Source organism: Aquila chrysaetos, chromosome 5, assembly GCF_900496995.4.
Source record: "Aquila chrysaetos chrysaetos chromosome 5, bAquChr1.4, whole genome shotgun sequence".
Taxonomy (NCBI): Eukaryota; Metazoa; Chordata; class Aves; order Accipitriformes; family Accipitridae; genus Aquila; species Aquila chrysaetos.
In genome coordinates this window covers 57506959-57531501 of record NC_044008.1, presented here as the reverse complement: position 1 = coordinate 57531501, position 24543 = coordinate 57506959, and the positions used below count along the sequence as shown (strand labels likewise).

Below are 24543 nucleotides of genomic sequence, written 5' to 3'. Positions count from 1 at the left end.
GTAGGGATAAAAAATAAATGCTTTCTCTGTGTGGGTATCCTAACATGCCATTGACTTACACTGCTACATTAAACTAGTTTAGAGGTAGCCTGCATACATCTATCACAATATAGCTTCACCTTTGATCTAAGAGGGGATCTGAGGAATTCTAGCTAAACAGACTAAAAGACTATTTTCCTGAATTTGGTCTCGAATCTGGAAGACGGATCTAATTAGCGATATTTTTCCCATCATATGTTGTTCAGTATAGTACCTTAGCAAGTCTTTCAAATGACAGCATTATTAAGATAAGCCAAGGAAGTTGCTTGGAAACTTAGGAAAAACAGGTAAGGCCTATAAGCTTGTAACATACCTAAGCATACTGCACAGATCCATTGGATGCACAGGTCTAAGGTCTGGGTGAAGAACCTTCTGGATTTAGGAAATTTCATACATAAATTGCCTGAGACTAGCAAAGCAGCACTATAACCCAGAAACATCTTTTAAAGAAAAATTATGAAAACAATATGGATGTTATCTTCCCTCATTATCTAAATGACTCTGAGCATCTCCAGATCCAGTGCATCTTCCCATGGGCTGAGTATGAACCCTAGGCAGTAAGAGGGCTGAAACGTCCTGTAACAGACACAGCAGACAAAGCAGAAGAGAAGGGCTGGCCACGTGCTCACTGGGCCGGGTGGGCAAATGGTGTGTGCCTTTCTCTGCCACTAAACTACAGCCAGAGCTCCCTTTACCTTCACAAAAGTCCTGGAATTCCAGAACAGCATCTCACCCCACTGGTGAGATGCTTAGTTTCCCATTCTGGAAGCTAAGAGTGGCAATGAAAGTACAGATCTAAAGCTACATTCGTTAGATTGAACGGTGAGACTTCAATATTTATTGTAGCTCTCAAACCAAAATGTACAGTTCCGCAATGAATGATTGCAGACATGTTCTCTAAACAATGATAATCCAATTAGGTATCACTCATTTAGACAGATACATTATTTTAATTATGCTCAAATTGTCTCCTATTGCTAAAATAAAAATTAAATAATTTAATTTAGTATGGGAATACAGCAAAGGAGAAAGAGACAAAGACTTGGATTAAAAAGCTTGTGTGAATGCCAAAGAGAAAAAGACAGTTCCCTACACACTCAGGAACCATTAGAACCCTTTGGCGTTTTTTGCCAAACATGGTTTTACATATTTTATAGCATTTTAGAAAGTTTTGCTAAGCCAACTTGTGTATTGACTATAATACAGCCAACATGCTGTATTATAAAGAAGACAATAGCAAGATCTGACTAATGTGTATTAAAGAAAACACATTCACTACCATGGGAACCCCATTAGAATTCACCACTATTTCAAGTAATCTACAGGAAGCTTTTCTGTGCTAGACTTCCTCTCCTAATAATCTCTCTACTAATACTTCCAAGACATAAACATTAATACTATAACGGGGATCAAGCACACAGGCAATGTCATCAGCTTACAGCATTTTCATCTAAATAGGTCTAAAAGACACAAGGAAACATGGTAGAAACAACACCAGAATAAGATGTCTACCACTTATGCCATCACTACAGCCAAGGATTTAGCTGGAACATTGAAACCAATTCACTGCAAACTCATTGTAAGCACAGTTAATGAATGTGGGAGAAACAAGGAAAAAAGAAAAAAAACCCACACAGAACACAGAAACCCAAGCGTTACAAGAAATGTACCAAATTCAGTTGAAAGCTGACTTCATCTAATCTGGTCTAGAAGCTTCACCAGAATAATTTTGTTGTAACAAACCAAACCATACTAAAATGATGCCTATACCAAGCTTCTCGGATGCATAGCTCTAACAGGAAGAGAAGCAAGTTCAACCTCCCAATCTTCAGTTATATTGCAACTCTATCTGTATAGGTAAGAGCACCAGCAACACCAGAAAAATAAAACTAGAGTTAGTTTAAACATTAAACTATGCATAGGACTTGCCAAGTTACTGCCACTTACAGGAAAAGCTCAAGAAATCTTACAGCATACGCAAGACATTAACATACAGTTAAACTACTTCTCTCACTTCCTGCGTGGAGTTGAGAACCACCTGGAGAATCCACCTGGAAGCAAAACTCAAACACTATTAGGAGACTTTGTTTTTAACTACATCTGTACAGAGTCCAAGTTAGTTTTTCAATGATGGTCTGCAAACTCAAGCACTACGTAATAAAAGCACTTCTTACAAGTTTGTTTTTTTGCAGGGTTTGAGAGATCAAAACACAGGACCTAAAAACGTCAATGTAGAAGTTTTATTAGACTCCAGAATGAACAGAATTTCAATCCAAAACCAGAACAAACTTTCCCTGAAAAGCATTTTACATGTTGAAATAATAGAGCTACATTTTCTGCTTAAAGTCAAGAGCAGCCAGTATTTGTATACCTGTGTCTAAGGAGATGAAAATGGAAAAGGAAGACAAGACAATTACAGAAAGTAGTCAAACCCAGATACAGAGCCTCAAGTAAGCAGATACATTAATGGTAGGACACTTCAAAGTTTAAAGGTCTGAGACCAGAAATACTCCTAAGTTTGAAAGGAGGAGTTTGAGGCAAGATGAGCCTTACTCTCTCTCAAGCGTAGAAGTTGATAAACCAAGTCAGACACACTTAAGCCACAAATATAGAAAACAACCTAAGCAAAGAAACACCCTTGGAACTAAATTTTCTATCTTCATTCCACTTGTATCTTGGTTGAAACAAAACAAAAGCTGCCTTCTAGTTACTTTAATTGGCTGTTGTCAAAATCTTGATGGAAAACATCTCTAAATCCTAACACAGTTGGGCTGAAGCATTCATGTTCAAGATCCAGGTATATCTTCAAAAAAATTCTCACCTACTCCTTCCTTCCTCCCCTGTGGTCCAAACACTGACACATCTCTGTGGGTGCACTACATGAAACCCCCAGTGACTGGGCTGGCCGTCCCTTCACTGTTCCAATGTTGCTAACAGATCAGACTATTTTAAGATAAGCTAATTATGCCCGTGAAGTATCTTATAAGCCATTAAGATTAAGCAGAAGAGACCATGAAGAATTAAAAGCAGTAAAGTACAGATAAGACAGAATCAAGAACTGTGATCTCAACCATTCAAGATAAGAAGCCTGGAGGATTCCTCGTCAGGTTGCAACTCTGGATTTTTAGTCTGTACTTACTTTCTCCTGCTTCTAACAGCTGTAACCAGCACAAAAGAAACTTCACATGAAGGGCTGTTGTTCCTTACACCTTCAGAACATTAGTCATTCAAGCCTTAGAAGAACAACACACCAAAATCTTTGTGGCTTGCTTGTAGGCATTATCTACATGCATGCAAGACAGACAGCTACAGAAACAAACATAGATGCCTTAAAAGAAATAGATCTGAAGAAAAATCCTCAGATTATAAGTGAGTTTGTTTCACAGAAAATTTTCAAGAAGTTTATCAGATCATCTTCTCATTAACATTTCATTAAAGGAATGCATGATGGAAAAGCAGATTAAAACCTCTTTTGAGAACTAGTCAGCCAGTATCTTCAGGAATATTGTGGTGTTTATTACTGAACAGTTCAGCCTTAAAAATACCGTGTTTTAAAAAATAGGATCCAGGAAGTCCTCAATAAAACACAGGTATGAGCCTCACATGGGGGGCTGGGAAGAGGAATTTTAAAGAAATGTATTAGTATCTCTTAAGAACAAAAGAAGATATTCCCTCCACTCTTCTGTTCCTTTTTCAGGGCAGGGAGGGGGAATGGGGGGGGGGGGGGGGGACGACACGAGGTGCAGAGGAGATTAGACACAAGGTGTTAAAACAGAAAAATCTAAATGGTTTCCAGACAAACAGGTCTTCTGACTTTCTTTGATACAAATAAGCCCCTGCTCCCCGACCTCCAGAACACATGCGTAAGAGAAGCAAACTGCTGTCTGAAACTATATACAGTTATGGTCTGAAGTCTGGCAATGGATAAGCAGAGGACAAGCAGTTGCGATGACAACCCATTGAGCTTCTATTCTACATCACAAGAATCAAATCCCGGGTACAAATGCTGCAGAGTCAATTCCCTGCACAAAATCCCCAAACCATTACAAAATTTTGCAAACAGCATCCTGACCAGACTCTCTGGGTAGGAAGAAATCACAAATGTTCTACACAACTGTCTTCCCATACATTTACAAACAGGCATCAACGAAATGAAGATCTATTTAAGATTTAACTTTATTCTGCTGAATGAATGAATCACAGCCCAATATGACATTTAGATCAAATCAAATACATTAAAAGCAAAGCAAATTAAGAAACTAAATGCAGAGTTTTAAATCATCCTACCTTTAAGTTTATTTTCCTAAAATTAAATAAAAACACTTAAGAAAATCACACTGTTTACTGATCTAAGATTAGGGCATTATCAATGATGGCACTAAAATCTTGAAGATGGAACTGCCTATTACCCACAGCTTCTAAACCTACTATTCTAATAAAATGAGGTTTACATTATCATAGTCTATTCTCCCTCGCTCTGATTTAATGGGCCAGTTTCAGCCAAGTGCAACAGAAAAAGTACCAATTATTTTTAAGACTTTAGAAAAAGTGCTGCAGAATTTTTGACATGGCAGTTGCACACAGCCCCCAGGTAAAGCACCTGACCTGCAGTGACCAGAGGGGCAGCAGGTTCTATTGGATCACTCAGGCAGTCAGCAGACACCTGTACTCAGACTAGCCACAGCCAGCAGATCTTTAAGATATTTACAGAACTTAAGAGAAATACACCACATACAGGGGATACTCTGAAAGATCCAGGAATAACAGAAGAGTCAAAAAATAAGGGAAATTGAAGTTCTGTAAGCTTTATCACTTGCAAAACCACTACTGTACTATTACTGTTCAGACTATTTTTAAATTTACTTCCACTCTTTCTCCAAGCCATATTTTAATATCGTAAGTAAAATAGGCTATAATATACAGAATAAAAATTTTCATATACACATTATCTTTGTTCTTCCCTCTTCCCCATACCATGCTTCATTTGCTCCTCAGCAACCCAGCCATAAAGCTGGAATCCTTTTATCTCATGCAATCACACTGGTTATGCTTGCCTAGAGCCAATATTAACAGGACAGTCTACAGATCCTTCAGTGACTTCCATCTCATCTTAAACAATAATTAGAAGGTGAAAAGAAAAAAAAAATGGCAGCAAAACCCAATAGCACCATCAAGTTGGTGATAGCCTAGGCTTGTTCTAAAGTATTTCTTCGCTCCTGTATCAAGACCTGATGGTTATGCTCATTCAGAAGCTCAACCAGGACACCAACTGCTGCACAAGCATGTTTGGATCACCAGAGGGTGCTGCAGGGGCTCATAACATGATTACACAGTAGATTTGGGATTGGATCATAACCTTCTAACATGGGGCAAGTCCTTTCCTCAGCTTTAAAAAAAAAAAAAAGTTTTTTACTTGGATCTCTTAGTAGTCATAACATTTCGATCTCCTCTCCAATCACCTCTTCTGAGGTGAATGACTCTGTTATTTTCTGATAGAATCTAGTGCAAGTTTTATATAAGCACCTCATGCTAACACACTTTTCACAGTAAATACGCATGTACTTGTGACAACAACAGAGTTCATGGACTAATTCCAGGGCATCCTGAAAAGACAACTATAAGAACAAGCATGTCACCACTAGGCTTAACTTGACAGTACAGGAGTCCATCTCCTCGGCAAAAACATATGGGGAATCTACAAATTGAGAAAAAAAGACTGCAACCCACTGAACTAGCGAAGTCTCATATATAGGGCATGCTAAAAGTATCTGCAGAAAGATTTACTGAAAAGCAACTAGTGGGATAACTGTGGGCTATCAGGTTACTTTTCATCTTACTATGAATCTAAGTGTCCTATGTAGATAAGCCTGTAAAAAAAAAAAATTCAACTAGGAGTCACTACACACGTCCTTCAGTATGCCAAGACAGAAACAGTAATTGAAATTTTCAACTCTCCCCTAACCCTATTTCATCTCCTGAACAAATCATTAAAGTACTTTCCTCCTATTTGGCATAAAGCATCTAAAAGACCCCAGCATTCAGGAACATTAATAACTTATGTTTTAAAATCCAGAACTTCCAATCATTTGAACATCATATTTAACTAGTTCCTTAAAGCTACTGAATTAACAGTGATAAATAGAAACAGTGACCAATAGCTGCTGGTTTGGTTTTTTTTTTTTTTAATCATTCGACAATTATCTTATCATAAGTCTTGTTGTTTGCCCCCTGCCCTCAAATTTCAACTCTCATTAAACCCATGACAAAGTCTGGGGGTCTTCTGGAATTTCTCCATGTCCTTCACTGAGAACAAGTGTTCTGTATTTCTGTCTGATTTTGTAATATAGTTTTGGTAAAATACAATATTTTTTAAATTTCAGTTAATTCAATTGATAGTTTGCCATTACTTTTTTGACAGCTATTCAGGTTAGCAGTTTTCATATTTGTGACAAAGAAAACAATGCTCTACATACTCCTTGTGAATTTTCAGAGTATTTGTGTTAATAACTAGAAATTCTGCAAATATACCTATATTCCACATCTCCAATATCCAGTGAATACCTGCCTCCACCTACTGACCACACGTCTCTCCGGCCGTCCATGATTTTGCCTCCCTCCCTTGAAGCTGGAGTTCTAATTTAGTGCTTCCTAATGGAAACCATTAATACTTTTACTGCTGGCACTTTTTTCGTAGTTGAGCCAACATCTCTCAAAGCAAAGATCTTCATATATGTTTTAGTGACAAAGAGTTAGGATACCAGCATTTGGAATGCTATGAACAAAGATAAGGAGAACAACAAGAGAACAAAATAAAACAAAAAAAACAACAACATGCAAACCACAAAAACCTTAACACTCTAAAAGAAACACAAGAGGATATTAAGGAAGTCTCTGAAAGGAAATCCTTATTCTGCACTCAGAAGCTTCAAATCCCAAAAGCCAACTAGCCAAGTTAATATGTATATTATCAAACTCAGACTAACAAACAATTTGACAGCCTATAGGCTCAAAAACTTTAGCAGAAAGCGCTTTCCCTACACATCAAATGAAACAGTATATCTCTTGCTGTACCTTTTACTTTCCCCTCTTTTACCATGAAACCAATGGGCATCTGAGCATAAATTTAAGACACCTGAATTGCAATTAAAACCTCATATCATTACACAGTAATTTTAACAGCTTCAAGGAAAAATAAAAATATTTAGTTACTGAAAAATTTAGTTTATTACTCTCATAGCATGACAATATAATACCCCCACAGTTATGATGGAACATCCCATTTTCTCAAATATTCTCAGAAGACTCAGTGCTTTGAAAGCTCACACTAAAAAGCAATATTTTTTAATTGCTATATACACTAACTTATTAGCAGTCATTGTTGTCAGCTTACAGCTTTTAAAACAGGATGCATGCAGTCATATCAGGAAGAGGGCAGTTGCTGTGAAAGAATGATACCAAAACCAACATGTCCTTAATGTTGATAACCTCACACAATGTTTCTGAGCTATACTATACAAGTTTTCCACAACAGTAAGATGGTCAATTAAATACTATTCAAAACATCTGGACAAAGATGTCTGCTTAAAAACACTGCCTCTTTTTTTGATACCTGAGGAAAAAGACTATTACAACTTCTTTCTCAGCCTCCTGGACTCAAGTAATACAGATTTTTGCATTATACCGGGGAAGGGGGAGAAGTCACCTGATCCTGGCACCTTTCAACCGTTTCTTTAATGGACACTGCCAAGGCAAGTCTGCTCTGCCCTTTGTGACTCCTCATCTTTTTGTATGTGTGTATATATCTGAGTCTCTCAAGGTTCAACTACTTATTTACTCTCTTCTCTTACAACTGTTCGTAATTCTTCCATATCCCATCTTTTTACACTTACAATACTTTCCTACACATAAGTGATACTAAAATGATCTCTGAATTCTCTCTCTCAACTCTGTATGCCAGTATCTTTAAGAAAGAAATGTTTAACAGCATAGCCACAGCACAGCTCAGTTATAGATGTGCTTACATAATTATATAGCTAAAGTTAAATAATTTGTCCCCCTTGACCTTCCAAACATTGTAAGTGATCACAGAAAATTACAAGATCAGTCCTGTGTATATTCATACAGCACTCAATAGTGATACTGACCACAGCTTGTGAGTATTACTGCAGGTGTCAAGATGACATATCTGCTTTACATATTCTCACAGGTCTATGATTAGCTTTCAAACAATAAAAATAACATTAGTCCACTCTATGAAATCCTAAATTGCAGTGTTGGAAGCAATCTGGTTTTCAAATGAAGCTGAGTTTCAAAAACACTTGAAGGGATCTGAAGTAAATGGAAAAAAATCCTTCTTCCCCTCTATTATCATCATAAAAGTATCACGAGCACAAACCCATCCGCTCTACACCCCACTCTTTTAGGTGATCTCTGACCACCACAATGAAGGCAAACACATTTTTCTCCTAGTTATTTAGCTCTTTATTTAAAAAAAAAAAAAAGGGGTAAAAAAAACGCAGTAAAAGATGCTTTGTCATCAATGCCTGGTACACAGATACTTACCTTAAAGCAAGGACCTTTTCACAACTATGCTTGGCTGATAATTCCAAACACTTACTTTTTATCTTGGTATACTTAAAATAGCAATGCAACAATACTTAGTGACTACTAGTGAAATTCAGCTGAGGACAAAGCAATAGAGAACACACTTTTAAGTCTCTAGGTTGGCCCATAAGGACTTCAGCAGAATTCAAAAGCTCTTCAGGGGCAAAGACAAATATAACTGGGAGACCTACCTAATTAAGCATCACTAACATTTTGAATACAAAGTAGATAATTCCCTGAAAAATAACTCAATTAATCACACTCTTATTAAAAAAGATGTATCATCTTCTCATAATATAGGCACACTTGTACTGTTACAACACACAGGGAACAAAAAGCATAGTTTTCTACCTTTCTGTACAAAAGGTTCTATATTCCCCTGCATCAAAGTTTTGAAAAAAGACTGGCCACAAAATCTAGCTGTCTTGACCCGACAGTCATTCCTGCCTAATTCTTCACTGCAACCTCAGATTAAGGAGAAAAGGAGAAAGGAAGATTACCATATATACCGTTTAAAATATTTCAACTCAGTGACTATTTTGGCAGGGGGGATGGAAATCTCAGCAACAGAGTTGTCTTGCAAGATATTAATTCCTCTTTAGCATCAAATGGAAGTGAGAGTATACAGTACAGGGGCATATGTTTCTAAAGAAAAAGATACAAGTTAAAGAAATCTAGAAAAATTCTCACAAACTCATTAAACAGAGATTGGAACAATACAGTTAATAAACAAAAATAAGGAGTCCCTTAATACAGAAGAAAAAAAAAATCCCTTCCTTTCAACTCCATAAGCAGTAACTTGAAAGATCAAGTGTTAAGAATGCACCATATGAAGGGAGTGGTAAGAGGCAGAAGTCTAGATCAGATGCTTACTTTAAAATAAACAACGCAAACTACACTATTGCAGGCTACAAACTTAACCCTCCATGGCATTATTTATTAGCTGGTACTCTACCACAGAACAAATGCTGGGGGAGGGGAGGGTAACTGTCATATTACACAGCTGAAGTCCGTTTTTAACTTAGTAATACTATTTTGTTCAATCACTAGACAGTGCATCAGTGACCTAAAATGTATTTTGATTAGCTGTCCAAAAAAGTTCCTGAAGTCTTTTACTGGAAGGTCAACAAAAATAACTTGGGGAAAAAAAAGCAAAAGAATGTCTTGCTGTAATCTTACAAACTTCATAAGACACCAAAACCACCTTGTAAACATTCAGGGAAAAAGCCAGCTATATTTAGTTATTTCAGAATCTGACTGCACCTTTGGAGACTTTATTCATTTCACACAATAGGTGAAAGAGTTAAACAAACCTACATTCAGTACCACTGCAGTAACACATTGGCAAGTCCATTCAAATAATTATTGCATTAGGCTTTCAGCACTAGCAGTAAAGCGTACAAGAAAAAGAGGAGGAATAGTGCTTTTATTTTCCCTCGTTACTTTCCAGAGCTGAAGGAATCAAATCTGAACACAAGACAACAGGCACCAAAATAACCCATATTATCACAGATAGAGATTTTGACTTTTGTTCTGTTTGATCAATTGAAGAACACATTATTACACATGTGAAATATCTTTCAAATACAAGAAATGTGAAAACTTAAATAAAGCGACTTTGTGCATTAAGAAGTTACATAGCATATAGGTTGCCACATAGCATTGCAATTAATTCAAAGTAACCTTCGTTTCAACGAGAAGGAAAAGTATGTCCCAGTGTTCTGCACATGTTATCAGGCTGCTGTCATGACTGAATAGGCCCAAAGCCTAAGTTTTACACAGATTATTTAATCCTGTGGCCTTTAAAAATAAAAATTAAGAATTTTGAGGTGAATAAAATGTGCTAGTGTTAATTTTTAGAAAATGTATTTTTTAAAAAATTGAGCTGAAACACACAGACATGTCTTGTGCAAGGCATAACAAACTACAGTTATTACTAATTCAAGATATTTCTTATTTAGGTGAAATACAGTTCCCAAACTCGCACAGATTTGCACGTTACAGGGCATTATACTACACTACTTTTACTACTGTTAGAGAATTCATCAGCTGTGTTTTGTTACACATGACATGACTGACAGCAGGCACGGTAGCATGGCATTGTTCACAGACTTGCACAGTGCTTCTAGTCTCTCTGAAGCAGCACTTAGGCCCAGAACACATGGAATGACATCAACAAGTTATCTGAGAAACTTGGCTAACATTCTAAAATAAACCCCGTAAAAGCTTTGCTGCCCACGTTAACCAGTTTAAGTTAAACCACATGCACTTCAGCTCAAATAAGGTTTCTAAATAAGATAGGTCTTCTGCCATAATAAGCCATTTTATTCTTCAGAATTATTTCAAGTTTTAATTCAGCCAAGTCCTTCTCATCTCACTAGTCCAACATGACTCCATTGTATAGATCAACTCACCCAGCTTCATAAAACTAAATGTTCACTTCTTTCTTCACCCCTTGCTTTGCAGAGAAAGAAACTAACATTATGTGAAATTATAGGAATCTAAATCCAGATATCTATGCTTATGCAAAGCATTCTATGGGCCCACTCATTTAGAGAGGTGAAGTGTAACCACATTGGTTTAAACACACTTAAAAAATGGAGCAAAACAAGCAAATGTACAGGCTAAAGGCTAACATATTTCTACCATAGTTTACAATCTGTAAAGGCCTTCTCACAAACAAATCATTAGAAATGCCAGAATATTAAAACTGGTTTAGATGAGCTGCATCAGCAGAGACTGCCATCTACACTCAAATTGTTCTGAAGTAGAACCTGTCCCTCTCATTGAAGGATTCTTCTTGTTTACTGATGACAGTCCTCTATTACTGCTGGTGGGCTACATCAACTACAGATTTAGAAAAGAGTTATGGAGGAGAAAAATAACTAACCAGGGCATTGGGTTATTTTCCTTCCTAAACTCCAAACTGAATGCCCTCAATCAAAAAAGGCTTATCTCCAACTGCCCAGCACTATTATAATCCCTTAACATCAAGACAAATTCTTCCATTCTCTCATTTTTGTTTTGCTAGCTAAATAAGTATAGAATTTTAAAATATCATTTTATAATTATGCCCTTTAGCGACCAAAAGTGTCAACATCACATCATTTATTACAATTTTTCTAAATTATGTAATTGAAAGACATGCCATTTTGCACATATTCTAGCACCTAAATGAAAAAAATAGTTTAAAAGAGGAACCTCACATTTCTCCCCCAAATGCAAATCACTTATTAGAGAGGAGGAAAAAGCCAAAGATTACATTCTTACATGCAAGGGGTAGAGATAAACATTTTAAATCATTTTAAAGACAGACAGAATAGATTATAGGAACATTGCTCTGACACCTTTTGCACAGGTTGTTTAAACACTAGTTAGCAATAACAAGACAACAGAAATGTCAAAATATAGATACCTAACTCCTAAAAATGAAAAAAAGACTTGTGTAAGGAACAATTATGTGTAGACGGTTAACATTATTAAGTTTGAAAGCTTATAGCCTTCCTCATGCTACATAAAAATTTACCGGACTGTGAAAAAGGTTTAAAATAAATACTGTCTATATTACCAATTCCATACCACACCACTCTTTCCCCCCCGGCCCTTACTACTGTTTACAAATTACTCCTTTTTGTTGCTCCTTTGTACTTCCCAGAACCCCTTTCCTCCACTGTTCATAATAAATTTAGTCTTTGTACAACTCTGGAACACAATGGTTTTACACTAAGCACTAAAAAAAGCCCTCTTCTTAAATTGTCTCCCCCCCTGCCCCGAGAACTCCAGTTTCTCAACTCTGAAATTAATCAGCTGTCAAACAAGTCACTATGGATTAGTTTTTCCAAGCAATTCCACTCTCCTCACCACCTAGCATCTCAAAAGCAGGTAAAAATTTATTGGAAAATATAGGTCCATAAACTCAAAAAAATTTAGTCTTTCCAGTCAGAAATAGAACAGTCTCTTTTCTTATCCTCATGACTTCTGCACAGAGCTGCTGAACACAAAATCCTACTTGCAGTACAACACAGCTCTACCACCAATCTTTTCCTCTGGACAAAACATCCTCTAGTTTACACATTAGCGACCAGTTTCTCCTCCCATTCGCAACGCACCTTTCTTTATGCGCTGTACAACTACTTTAACAATTTCTACCTTCACTTCCTCCCTCCCCGACCCCCGATCGTTTTCGCTAGCGTATACGGCAGACAAACTCCGGGGGGGGGGGGGGGGGGGATTTTTTGGTTTGTTTTTAAACGTGATGTTGCTTACCCAACGTGGCTGCCGAGAAGCAGGACAAAAGGTACTTTTCCTCCCCGCCTTGCCAGACATCCCCCCCCCCAAGCAGAGGGCTCGGCCACCCGGGCGAAGACGATCTTACCTCAGTGCTCCCCGAACGCCACGGCCTCGTACCCCACCCTCTCTCCCTGGTGCACCAGCCCCCGGGCAGACTCCGCTGGCCTGGTCCATAAATGTCCATCCTCTCCTCTCTCCAGCGAGCGGTGCAGGAAGTTCTGGGGAGGCCCCGGCCGCGGGGAACTTGCCCACCCGCGGGACCCCGCGCCCGCCGCCACTGCCCCCGCCCGCGCCCCTCCCCCGCCCGCCCCCCGCACCAACTTCCCCGCCAGCACCCCCCGCTCCGCTCCGCCGCCGTCGGCACGGCAGAGCGGGAAGGGGATGGCGGGGGTCGGGGGGGGACACGACACTCTCCTTCTCCCTCCTCTCCTCCCCCCCCCAGCCGCCCCCCTCGGCGACTGCCCCCGCCCGTCACCCGCTGCCCCTGCCTCCGACCCCGGTCACTCGCCTCCGACCCTCGCCGCCGTCCGGAGCCGCCGGGCTCAGGGAACGCCCTCCCGCTCGCCCCCAAAAGCGGGGACCCCGCTCGCTCGCTCACCCGCCCGCGTCCCCTCGGTCCCCGCCGCCGCCGCTCCTGCCTCCTCCCCGCTGAGGCTCCTCAGGAGACACTGACACCGGCGCACGGATACCCGCTGGGCGCTATTTTTGGGAAACAAGGCCCAACAGGGGCCGGAACTACTTCCTCTGTCACACTCGCTTCTCAGGCGGCGCAGCCGTCTCCTGAGGATATCCTTCCGCTCTTTTCTCCGGGCAGCTCGGACGTCGCTGAGGGCGCTCACCCGAGCCGCGCAGGGGCGGGTCGGGGAGGGCAGCGAAGGGAAACACGAGGTGAACCTGCGCCCGGCGGTGGGACTGGGAGCGCCCCGGTGCGAGCATCTAGCGTCCCCGGATTATTTTGTTTTACCATGGGGAGCGGCCGGGTCTACATTCTTCACCGACCCAATCCTGCGGCGCCGCGAGCCGATAGGGCAGCGCGCCGGAGTGAAGGGGCGGCCGCGCCAATCACAGCGCCCGCAAGAAACAGAGGCGCCTGCCAACCATAGAGCAGTTGGTGGGCGGGGAGTAATGAAACGTGGAGTCCTTGAGTGACAGGAGCGCGCTCAATCAGAAAGGCGGCGATGGAAGCGGCAGCCAATCAAAGCCGAGCGTGTGCGGGCTTACTGCGAAGGAAGCCCTCGGCCGCGCCCCCTCCTGTCCAACCTTGGCGGCAGCGCATGCGTACAAAGGCTCCGTCGCTCTCCGGGTCTGCCCGGACCCTCGCTTCGCCACCAGTGACGCACGTAGCCAAGCCCGCCCTACCGAGAAGCGGCGCATGCGCCAACGCTCGTGCCCCGCTAGGGCAGGGCCGCGCGCGCGCCCCGGCCCAGCGGGACAGGCCGAGGGGTTGCCGGGGGCAACGGCTGCGGGCGGGGCCTGCGGGCGGGGCGGGGCTCCGCCCCCTCTGCCCCCCCCCCCCCGCTCACCGCGGTGCCCGCTGGTCGCTGCCCCTCGTGCAGCCGCCCGCCATGTCAGGGGCCCGCAGCCCCGTGTCGCAGGCCGCCCTCCTCCTCGGGAGGAGAAGGCGGAGGGGGAAAGCGCCGCTTCTTGCCCGGCAGCCAGCAGAGCTGCTTTCCCCCGCTCTCCTCGTTCCAGCAACGCGAAGCTTCGCCCTTAGGGTCCAAAACCGTGTCCTTGAGGTAATTAACGCAAGCCTCGGGAAGTGGTCCCTCATCCTCTCACAAGACCTGATCACCGGAGGATGTAGCATGAGACTAACAGCAGTTACCACCCGCAAACAGCCCAGCTGCTTCTGTCGCCCTCACAGAAACCACCACCACGTCCCCGCTATGTGTGTGTGTATTTTTTTTTTCTTTTTTTCTGACTGGCTTTCTGTGAAAATTAGCGCTCTGTGGAGGACATGAGCTCTGTCTTCACTTTCAGGCTAAGGTGACAGTCCACCTTGGTTCCTCCTCCACCCATCTTCACCTCACATTATCTTTGTCAGAGTTCCCATTAATTTTGCTTTAAGTAGAAAAGACTACTTGGGAATGCATAATAAAAGACATAAAATTGGCATCTTTCTCCTTCACAGAAGGCAGCAGCTGAAGAATGACCCAAAAATAAAATTTTGATGACAAAAAGATACTTGCCAAAAATCATCTGTGCTCTACAGCTTCTCCAGATTTATCCTGCAAGATACCCGCAGCCTCAGAGTAAAACGATGGGAGCCATTTCAAAGCACTAAATCACTGACGGAGAGTGCACAGCTCTGCTTCAGGACACATGAATCAAAGGTGCTTTCTCTGGAAAACAGAAATCAGAGGGTGTTCTTTGCATTTGGAAGACTATGTCATTAACTGAGTACAAAAAAGTATCTCCACAAATGGTTAGAAAACAGGATGCAAGAAATGGTGACACAAACGCCCAACTCGCTGTGTGATAACCACACCGCTGAAGGGAAGAAGGTAGATCCTCCAGGATCGTTCCCAAAAAATGAATGCAAATTTCTATTGTCCGTTTCCAAACATTTAGCTCGAATGGAAGCAGTAATTCACAGCTCACAGAAATTTTGAAGTTCAGGATTTATGATGTTCAGTTTACTTGGGATTTAAATATATGGCCAGTAAATAAGTTCAACAATTTCTGAAACATCCAGCTTTCATGCAAAACAGAAGTACAAGAGTATGCACTTCTGATTGTGGATCTAGGAAAAAGCTAGTACAGGGTGTGAAAGACAAATAACAAAATACAGTAATTGCCATCTACTATGATCTTTCCAAGCTGATTGTCACTGACTTATAATAATCAGGAAGAGATTTAAATGCATACAGTTTTCTTACAATTCTCAACATGAACAGTCCAAATGTCAGTGATTTTCATATGAATATAGTTTATTCTTTTCTTTGTCACTTTACCTATCATCCATAATATCTGTAAGGTGTATTACTAGAATCTAACAATTAATACCATGAAATCCTCTCATGACAGCAATATGCTGAAAAGATGTTAGATAAAATCCTGAATTCTTTAACTTACAAAGTAAGACCCCAAAGCAAGGCCTGAGCAAGGACTTCTGGATATAATCATTAATTAATTTCAGTATATAATATTATTCTAAGCTGGCAAAAATCGAGCAGGAAGCCAAAGAGATAAATAATTGGTTTTAATCTGTCCTTTTCAGTGGCACTACAAGAATAAGCATTGCATGTGTTGCTCAAGGGATTTCTATATATGCCTTGCAAACAATAGTTAAGGGGTATAGAGCAGCGTCTTTCCCACTGAAATGCATTCCTCCCTCAATTGAAACACTGCCCTATGTAACAATTGAGAAAAGGAAGTGCAAAATATGGCATCCAATTGAAATTACAGATGTTGTTTTCCATACGCAATGATGTGCTGCTACATCTGCTTCTGCAGCCCCCTCTTGGGACTGCTAGTGAAAAAGAATGGGTGGCGGGGGGGTCACAGATGTTCTCACATGTCACAATAGCATAAATGAAAAATCAGCCCTTAGGGTGACACGAATAAAATCATAGAAGAATTTACATATCAAAATGACTAAAATCACTACATGACTTGATGGCCACATTCTGCGTTAGGTTTGATTTCCAGGAGAACTGCAAAGGCCAAACGCACCTGGAAAATCCAAAGGATGCAAAGCTATAGGTGATTCAGAAATATCCACACTACAGAGAAAGCAATGACAGTCTTTATAAGACCGTAGAAGCAGCAACATAACAAAGCCCCAGAGAACATCACACTTCAGTGTCAATGTGACAAGTGAAAAATTATCACAAGCATCTGCTAGGATCACTCTTGCGATGTAAGAGAACAACCACTGAATGCATTTCTGCCCATCTTATGTACAACCCAGAGAGTAAAAAGAACCACCTGAAATATCTTCCCTTGGCCAAATAGCAGCAGGCAGTGTAATTTCCATGATATCTAAGGAGAAATAAATCCAGAGAAATAGCAAATATAAAGAAAAATACAGAAAAAAGACACCAGTATTCTTAATTTTAACTAAATAGCCTCACAGTTGAATAGAGTCATCATCGAGCAGTTGTTAAAGCAATAAAGCTTTCCCTTGCATGTCTATTCCAGTGCATTTCCACCTACCCATTCAAGGTATTTTGAAGGCACTACCACCAAAATCATATCGCCACTAACTTTTAACTTACATTTTAGGACCTCCTTACAAAACATTCCAGAGATGTACCATGGCTATTCCTCAGGCCTCCTTTCAAATGTTCCTTGTATTCCAGAAGTCAGCTTTTTCACCTTGTGTCCTGGAGAAAAATTCTTAGTCTCATGCTTCTAAAGGTGAACTTTGTATAAAAACAAAATGCAGGACTTTTAAAATTACAGATAAGAGGAGTAGGGGATGTTATGTAGCTTTTGCATATTTGCCAAACAGTTAAGTTATCCTTCATAGGGAAGGAGGGTCTAAGAACAAGCTTTTAAGAACAAAGTTTCTTAAAATCGCAGGCCAGATTAATTCCTAACATTGTTTCGCTTACAATGGTGGAAACGCTCTATGAATGAAGATTTTGTAAAGGACTACTTATTGCAACAAAACCAAATTGTACTCACAGCATTTCAGGATGGGAACTTGCATTAGAAACAAAGGATAGGAGCAGGGGGGACTCCCACCTAGGGAGCAGGAAATCAGAGAGGAGCAGATAATGGTTCCTTTCCATTAACACTTTGGGTAACCCTGTTAACCCCATAATGACCACTTCGGTACCGACACGGACTTTTGCTCTCAGAAAGCTGGCTTGGAGCAAACTCCCCTGACTTCCCTGCCTGTGGTTGGGAGTATTGCTGTTACACTACTGTTTGGCTCTGGTGTTCCACTAAAGACAGATATAATCAAGTAAAGATTTCCTTATTTTAGTTAAGTCCAAATTGCCTGACAATGCATAAATTAAATTCACTCAATCCATTTCATAAACTGCCCTCTGTAAACCACTAATATTTCCACATTGTTATATGGTGCATTCAGTAATCTGATTGCCTTGAGAATATTTGTTTTTCCAAAACTTGTGGCCAAGGTACATGAGATTAGATCGGACACAGCTTGTCTAAGAATGCTGTAATGTGGGTGTACAGTATATTTCCTAGTTTTCAGTTACAGGTAAAAGTTCTCTTTCAAACTTTTCCAGCCAGGGGTTCAAGCTCAGTTATCTGAAGTTGTCTGTTGCAGCATTTGGCACTTTTCGTTTTGCTTTGCTGTTGGCCTTCTAGTACTGGAGGATCAACACGGGAAATATTTGTATTGCATGCCTCACTGACTGCACGCCTGATCCATACCTCAGCAAAACTTGTGATGTTTTATAGGTCCTCACAATGACAGAACACAAGTCTCTCTGGGATTCACGCTCCTCTGCTGGGATTTTCTCACCATTCTGCATGTTAACATGAACCAACAGCTGGGTTTAAGAGATCTGATATAAATAGTAACATCATGCTGCGAGCAAGCTTCTTGGAAAGTAAAGAAAATACGTTATTTAATGCACTCTGACATTTGCCTTTCCTCCCCTTATTCCTAAGCTGCATTTCTGTAAACACCCATAATGACAAATGCAAAGACATTGCCTTCTTCACATAGACATAACAAGTGCTGCCTTGAGCCCAGGAGATGATATCCAGAACAGCTTACCTCTCCCCTTAGCCAGACAGCTGGCAAATTCTGCACAGTAGGAAAAGGAGTCAGAGCGTGGATGGAAATTCCTGCTTCCAACAGCATTCAAGATTACAACCTTTGGTATTTTATTTTCATGGTTGCTCTATGTTGCTTCAGCAACTTCCTGCTTTTGCCATATCTTTCCATTCATTAAAATTGCAGCTTGCAATTAAACATTCTGACATAACATAGCTGAGATTTTTTGGCAGCAGCCTTAACCAGAGGTTTTCAGAGTTTCCTGCAGACGGCTTTAAATTTTCATATCCTCATGAATGCTTGCCACCTTCTTTTAATAACTTGAAAAAATAAGCCTCTCTTAGGAACTTCATTGTTTCTGTATTTCCCCAGCACTCATTTACTGCTTTTAGAAATGTGTCATGCACATGTATATTTATAGAGAGAGCAAAGTGTACATATGCACAGTATAGTTTGACATCTTATAGAGAGCACACAGACTGCTTAGCAGATCTAAAGAAAAATAGTTATGTTCAATATTTTTGTTATTAAAATGTACTTTTCTCTTCTGATGGTATTGTATTATTTCACCCCTTTAAAAAAACAATCAACATATTTACTATATTATTCAAAAACTGCAGGCCTTCATCTGTTAATAATTTTGTAGCTTTATACATATTATGACTGTCATATATTGCAACACTAAACTATTTTTATTATTTTTATGCAACAAAGTATTTCTTAGCATAGATCTTGCCCTTCTTCCAAAGAGCTATAATTTAAAAGGATTTTAAAGTTATTTGCATTGTTAAGGTGTAGAATATATTTGGAGACCTGTTCAAACACTGCTTGCCATTATCTCTAATATAGATTTGAAATTGATTTAAAAGGGGTTCTTTTTAATGTTCAAACTGACCTTAAAGTCTTTTTTCTTCTAACATTACCTGGCAAATAAATTCTTAAAGGGATATTATCAATTTAAGAACTATGCTTTAGTCTAGAAAATTTTCCAAGAGATTAAAGAGAAAATGTCTCCTTTTTCTCTAAGTTTAATTTCTATATTTGACAGCAGTATGTGTGGTCAGTATCCCATGCTGTTAGGAAACAAAAGGGGACAGAAATAGATATAGGAGACCATAATACCTGAAAAGTCTTTGAACTACTTTTTAAAGTAGATTTGAAGTTGATGGGGCCTCTTCAAGTGACAAAAGACTCATGGAACTCTTAAAAGCCAGATAAGTTGCTCCTGACTTGTGCAGAGCACCCTCAGCTCTGACTGCAATCAGCTAGCGCTGCTCTTAAAACGTAAGTTTTAAAGCAGTTAATTTATGAAATAAAGTTTCGTTCTTAAACTTGGGCAGTTTACAAGGTGCATTTTGGGTCTTTTATAATGATGTCTGGACTCCTCAGTACAAGTGTGTCGTCGGTGTATTTCCCATTGATTTCTTTGGGGGTACCTGTAAGACGATTGCTCTGTTTCCCACAGGATAAATAATAGACATCTGCTTCCCTGCTCCCTCTGGCCCTTTCAGGTAAAGGCAAAAATGCCATTGATCCTCTGTTGAAGGTTTGCTTTAGCTTGGCAAACAAGCCTTAAAAATTTAACCAGAGTGTTAACGTGGATCAACTGGTGTGCATTTCTGAGTTCTGTATCTGAACAGGCATTTGTTAAGGGGTTTATGGTTTTCTTGGCTGTGATTTAGGATTATTGCATACTTTCTCAACCCTTTACTAAAAATATGCTCAGTTCTAACCATGAAATGCGGCAGCACATTTGTTGCAGTCTCTGAGGATGGTTTCTTATCTGTCAAACAGTTTAGAAGACAAACTGGCACTGAGACAGCTCACCTGTTTCCTATGGTTACTTGATGATAAACTACTTCACAGACCCTGCTGTTGCATCTAGGACAAGTGATTTGAGACGGAGCTGCGATGCACATGTAAACAGGTCACCTCATGCTAAAATGCCATTTCATTTCCAAGCCAAGCCAGCTGGCTTTGGACAGAAAGTTCTTTTCTACTTGCGTGGGCACAAACTTTATCGCCTTCCCATCCTTTTTTCTTCTGCTGTCACATGACTGCAGAGGTGGCAGTGGCTGATAGCAGCATGAGAAGCAGTGTTCAAAATGTGTCCATGTTAGCCAAGATAATAATGCCTGGTCCTGCAGCCATGTGTTGAATCAATCCACATGATCTCACATAACCTAATGAAATGTCTTTCCTTCCATTATATAGAAGCAGAGAAAGATTAACTGAGATTGAGTTCAAGTTATTCAATAAAAAGGAAAAGCATCCAAAGTTTTGGTGTTTGATCCTGTGTTTCACTGGCCCCAGTCATAGTTTGAAAGGGTCCAGACTCCTCCTGAGTTTGGAACTTTTGTATCTTTAATTTCAGTTTAGCAAATTCTGTTGTGTTCCTGGTTGGAAAGAAGCAAATTTCTTCTTAGCTCTCCCACAGGGTGGAGTAAGAAAACTAGTGTTATCTGGGAGCAAAGCTGAAAGTTTGGGATTGGTTTCTTTTATTGTTCATATTGGGGTTTGGTTTTTTCAATAGTTTTTAAGAAAGATGCAAGTTCATCTTTAAATTAGACTTTAAAATGAAGGATCTTCAAACTCCTCCGTAAAATACTGCTCTATAAAGTCAACGGAAAGTCACTTACTAATTCAAAGATTTGACCTGCAAAACTGCACCACCTAAACAAAAACTAGAATACACAACAGGTATAGTTTAACTGGTGTAGAAGTGATTTAAATCTGACTTATTACACTTTAGCCAAGCTGAACTGTTCTAAACTAGGTTAAAACCATTACTGCAATGGAAGCCAGGCTCTGAATTTACCATGCCTTAGCTATACCTTCCCCCTGGGTAAAAGAGGATGAGGCTACCTCAAATCACCTAGCATTTCACACAGGTATGCATATGGAAAAAGCTGACACATAAGGACTTGTTATCCCCACACTAATTTGTCCATGTGTCCATATCCATAGTTACACTTGTTTATGTAACACCAGTTTAAAATTATACTTTCAGGGTCTGAATACATGAATGAGTGATCTCATTCACGTACTGACATGCTTGACACTTTACCATGCCTCAACTGAGCCGTGGTAATTGACCATGTGTGTTTGCTCTTAGCCTGTGGCAATCTCAGATGGAAGAAACCAGTTTAGACTTTTCTTTTTCTTGGTCCTGAGGTTAAACTGACACACTGAACCTCACGTTTGCTGCAGGCTAAAGAAAGGCACGCTGCAGTTACTGTGCCTCAACTGATGTGCGGTAACTTGTTAAGTTGCTGGAACCGGACAGCATGCCTGAGCTGTTGGTTAAAATGGCATAATTGAGGGCATAAATCAGGTGTTAGTTCGGTTCAGTGCAAGTCAATTAGGAATGGATTTAAGGTAAATAGACACAAATCACTCTTAGTCCAGAATAAAAGTGGCTAACCAGCACCAGCTTAACTAAATCCAATACAGCTTAATCTAACATAAATGGAAAGACTTTCAACTAGCCCTAAAAAGCCAAAAATCTTACGTGCATTGCCCAGGGCACATGCATTCACTTCAAGCAACAAATACAATGGACACATAAACAGAAAGTGAGCCCAATTCACGGCTATCTCTGCAGACAATGTAGAGAGAGGGACAGAGGTAGCTGTGAAAGCAGCAATACCTTCTCTGACTCTCCTAGCAGATTTGGTACACTTATTTCCAGTTGTGAACTGCTGAAGGTAAGAACAGGTTTTCTGCATTATCTCAGAAATATGCACTCTGCCGTCATTTAATAACAAGTATGTAACAATGCTAACATGATCCTGGTAAAAGTTGATTGTGAACAAACATGAAACAGCTGAGTTTGTTTTCATTCCTGGAGTTTGATGAGAAGTATTAAGGATCAAAAGATGATATAGATACTGAAAAGTAAATCTGGGTTTCATAAATTTTAATAAACGAAGTGTTACTAGTAATTCAATCTAGCAGAAAAATCCCTAATGAATAAAAAGCAAATAAAGCTTGATTTTCTCAAATGGCTTCACCCTTCATCTCTAGAAACCATTACTGAAATTAGGGAAGCATAGTTGGGATTAGTCATATAGGGACAATTTTTTAAATCCCTTACCAATGGGAGATTGACTTGAAGGAAGGAATTTGGCCCCCTAGTTTCCATTTCCTGACTGAGTTATCTCTTCTAAGAAATTCTTTTATGGAGAATGTCCGTGGGAAACTAGTCTGAATTCTTTGTGTTGTGTGCGATTTTAGAAGACTCTGTTACGGATCAGCATCCCACTAGGGAGGATACAAGATGCATATGCACAATAAAATGATAGTCTTGCCCCTACGACATACTACATAGTCCTAGCAGCAGGCTGTGCTTCAAATTTGTTCCTATGTAGCTGTTGAGAGTTAGTAAGGAGTCGTCCTGCAGCCTGTGGGAAGAAATGCAGCTCTTTCTTATGGTGGTTACTTGGCTTATCCATCCAAGGTAAAAATACATCGTCCTCCATGCTATGGGACTTGTGCTGTAAGTGCCCTTTGCCATGGCATGAATTTTGGTCACTATTTTTTCCCCCCCCCTCACTCCAAACAGCACTGTATGTACACTGCACAGTTGCAGCAGACCACACATTTTGAACACAGGAAAAAAACAAGCATATTATTATCAGGATAATTGAGTGTTGGAAAGAAAGTTGCCTCCAGCACTTTGTCCAGATTAAAATCTCAATCAGTACCATTATCTGGGAAGTATCTGCAGTGACACGTGCGCACTATGCATCTCAGTCAGCAGTCTGGCCTATAGCATTTGCAGAAGCTTTAGCAATTTCTTTAATGACCCTTACAAGTCCTCCATTTATTCAAAAGCTGAAATGCTAGTTTACGTGAGACAGAAACTTCTAAACCAGCAGATTGAAGTACTCCATGTAAATTGAGCAATTTCTGTTAACACATGTCGACTAAACCAGAGCTGCCAATCAGCCAAGCTGCTGCTCTGTGACAACAAACATCTGAGGTACTGGAACCTGAAGTTAATCGAAGTTATTTATTTTGTCATGGAGAACTAAGCCATCAGCCATTGCTCTCACAGACATGGTTTTCATCTTCCCCCTCAACCAGAGTATACATGCTTTCTTCAGAGAAAAATAAATGTTATGTACTTAGCCTTAATATTAACCTTAAAAATTCAGCTATTACAGTTGATGTTTATTCTGCCTCTAGTACCAAATTATGCACGCAAGCATAATTTGGGGATCACTGAAGGAAGAAAACCTAAACCACAGCTATTGTTAATTCAAGACCAAGCACTTCAGTTTGTATCAACGTGAAGTAACCACAAATATAAGAACTGTAGCTAATACTATTTTCCTCTCATCATGTTAGTGATCTGAAAGGTTCCTTCAGAGGATTATTATTTAAGAAGTGGTTCAATGGAAGAGTAACTAGTTTTAGAGTGTATACTACAAGACTCAGAATTGAGGGAACTAACAATAGCAAGTAAAGCAAAGCCATTTCTCCAGCACCATCTCTATATCCTACCACCAGTTGTTTCTTTTTTTCTGGTGCACATTTTTGCTCCTCCATCATCAAGAGTGAAATTATCATTCAGTTACATTGCTGTAAATTTGGACGGGTTCCACTGACTGTTGATAGTCATTGCCTCCAAATGCCCTGGGGATGCATGTTATACTGCATGCTCTGTGTGGCTCCTTCTAAACAATGTATAGCTGATCCCTTTCTTTATGCCAGCTTGCTCGTGAGCCATGCGGCAGTGTAACAGTTCCAACTTCCTTCTGTGTCCTGAAGATTTTGGCTCAAGTCTTGCTTGTTTGCCATGAGAAGGTTCCAAAATAAGAAACACATTCATTCCTGCTCCCTTCTCTTCACTTGGTTACATTTAGTGTATCTTTTAGTGCTTTCCTCTCGTCACAAGGCTGGGA

The 24543-nt window shown here is 40.2% G+C and overlaps 1 protein-coding gene across 6 annotated transcripts in view; it reads right to left on the bottom strand.

Moving 5' to 3' along the window:
• MEF2A (myocyte enhancer factor 2A) overlaps positions 1-13887 on the bottom strand; it is a 93302-nt gene extending 79415 nt beyond the window's left edge. For 2 of the 6 annotated variants that reach the window (XM_030013380.2, XM_030013375.2), the window contains exon 1: positions 13532-13885. The gene's annotated coding sequence lies outside the window, so the exon portion shown is untranslated. Of the gene's footprint in view, positions 1-13018; positions 13170-13531 lie in introns of those variants that run through there. The other 4 variants (XM_030013382.2, XM_030013381.2, XM_030013383.2 and 1 more) reach the window with 3 other exon arrangements.
• Positions 13888-24543: the final 10656 nt, after the last annotated feature.